At 33.2% G+C, this 2,537-nt stretch overlaps 1 long non-coding RNA gene across 1 annotated transcript; it reads right to left on the bottom strand.

Annotated features, from left to right (window-relative positions):
- Positions 1-222: 222 nt before the first annotated feature.
- On the bottom strand, positions 223-2,297 carry LOC144962318 (uncharacterized). Its single transcript, XR_013643435.1, has 3 exons — positions 2,155-2,297; positions 1,002-1,181; positions 223-668 (listed from the first exon to the last, which is right to left on the bottom strand). It is a non-coding gene; the product is annotated as an uncharacterized LOC144962318 (long non-coding RNA).
- Positions 2,298-2,537: the final 240 nt, after the last annotated feature.

The following is a 2,537-nucleotide window of genomic DNA, read 5'->3' as shown; positions in this document are numbered from 1 at the left end:
TTGCTAGAAAATCAGACAAATGACATAAAACAGACATTTGAGAAAGCGCAAGCTTTTTCTATAATTTGACATAAAGTTAAAAGGCTGATTTTGCAGACAACTAAAAGAAGTGATCCATCAAACTTTCAAAATATGACCGGAATAGGACAACAAAACGAAAATTTTGTAGATTGATCTAAGTCAAAAAAAATTATAATCGGTTCACTAACCCGTACCCCTTAGATAAAAAAAATGCTGTAAAATTGATTTTTTTTACGCCCAGAGATAAAATAATTTTGTGGTCAAATATGATGTCATACCTTATGAATTCATCATTATAATCACAAAACCTAATTATTTACTGTATACAATAGGTTATACAGATGCTTTCTAGATATATTAAATGATTTTTCAAAATATGATATGGCACGCTATCCTCATTTTTCATTTTTTTTATTCTACTTGAGAGACAAGTCGTATAAAATTATATATCTAGTCAAGTTGAACTGCAAAATCAATTCTATTTTAGACAATAAAACAGTTAAATAGTGCACTAGCTCTGAATAAAAAGCAATTTGCTTTCCGAAACCCTTGGAATAAAAATCTCTTTCGCCTCAATACAGAAAAAGTCAACACTACTTGTTTGCCACCACTTTTTTTGTAGTTCCACAAAGAGGGTTGATCCTGCTCTGGATGGAAAAATTGAAATAAAAAAGAGACACATTTCATAGCAATTTTTGGAAATGGCATTATTGTCATAAAATGCATTTGTCAAAGACATAGCAATTTTTAAAAAAATGATCATTATTCACACCAACACACTTGAAATTTCATTGGTTTTACATCCATAGAACAAAACTCTTGGCAACAAACTATAGTCTGTCGTTAAATTAATACATTCAGTAGTAATTCAATTCAAATGGTGCTTTGCCATTTTCATTTAGAAAAATGAGCATTTATTTTATTGATCACCAATAAAAATGTAAAGGCGCTATATATGGAGATTTGAAAACATTACTAACCATTGTCAAAAAGTGCATGCAGACACTCTGGTCTGCTGGCCCAGATGATGGTTTGCTGATTGATGAGTTTTGCCACAGGCAAAGGTTTGCCTCAACACACCTTGCCAGAATAGCCCTTGAGCCAGCATCTTTATGGATTGTCAGGACACCAGTAACGTCAACAGTGTTCTTTCATGTTAGCTGTCGATGAAAACAAAAAATTAAATTAAATTTACTACAGCGAAATACGCACATACATGCCAATGCTAAAGTTTATAACAGCAACACTTCGCATGTTGAACGGGACATAACGTCTGTTAGGCGATATTACAATTTCTTCGGACAGAGACAACGCAGTTAACGGCCAAGTACACATTTTACAACTGAGTCCGGTGAGAGAAAGTGAGCAAAGTGCCTTCTCCAAGGGCTCAACTATGCGCCGAGCGAGGCTCGAGCCCAGGACCTTCCGGTCCAAAAGCGAGTGTCATACCACTACGACATAGCCGTACGTAACTTTTAAAAATATAATAAAAATAATCACACAAATATAATTATCTCACATTGTCATCATCATAGGCATTTCAAAACTACTAATAATACTACCACTACAGATATCTTATCATTATAAAATATTACTCTCTCTCTCTCTCTCTCTCTCTCTCTCTCTCTCTCTCTCCATGAACATAACATACAAAACCCAATTTTCCGATATAAAAAAACAGCCCCCCCCCCAAAAAAAAAAAAAAAAGTTTTGAAAAAGTATGGACGATGCATGCTGTGTCGGCCATAATAAAGATAATAACAATAACTGAATGAAAAGTATTTTTTTAAAGGACCCTGAGCCTGGAATGTCGTGAGTACTCGAAACCTCTTGATCTTGATAAAATTAGCAACCTTTTGACTGGGGATCGAACATTGAAACACTTGGTTTTAATCGCCTGACATGGAAGGCTGATTTAAATTATTTGGGGGGGGGGGGGAATTAGTATTTTAATTTTTTTAAGCCCTGTTATTGTTATTTTTCACAAAATAAAGTAATAAAGTCAAAGTTAAGTAATTCGCGGTAGCGACAAATGTGTCGTCAGCTGATGCACAATCAACAAACACACAACCCCAAAGCATGTTTAGTTATAAAAATAAGAAATGAATTAAAATGTGCATTTCGTATGCTTACCTTGTAAACTGAGTATTCTGTGACTTGAAAAGAGTGAAGAATTACCAAAGTCCGTCAAAATCAACTTGTAATAATAGTAATAATGTGATTGTGATGAGATGAAGTGTTCACTTTTTGACTTCCAGATAATTCATTGTATATTGCAGTTCTATACGTATAAAATGTTATATTTTTAGTAATTACGCAAATTCTATTTTTAGTAAGAGTACAAATAAGCTCTGGCGTTATTTGCAGTGGTAGTACAAATAAGCGTAGCCTATTATCTTAGGAAAAATGGTAACAAACATGAAAATATATTTATTAAAAATGAGAGTGTAGAAAAAGTAGATGATTATAAATACCTCGGTATAATTGTCAATGAAAGTTTAGACTGTAAAATCATT

Source organism: Berghia stephanieae, unplaced genomic scaffold (assembly GCF_034508935.2).
Source record: "Berghia stephanieae isolate SIO BIC M18660-M18661 unplaced genomic scaffold, UCSD_Bste_1.3 scaffold85, whole genome shotgun sequence".
NCBI lineage: Eukaryota > Metazoa > Mollusca > Gastropoda > Nudibranchia > Aeolidiidae > Berghia > Berghia stephanieae.
The sequence above is the reverse complement of the archived record's forward strand: the minus strand, read 5'-3'. Positions and strand labels throughout refer to the sequence as shown.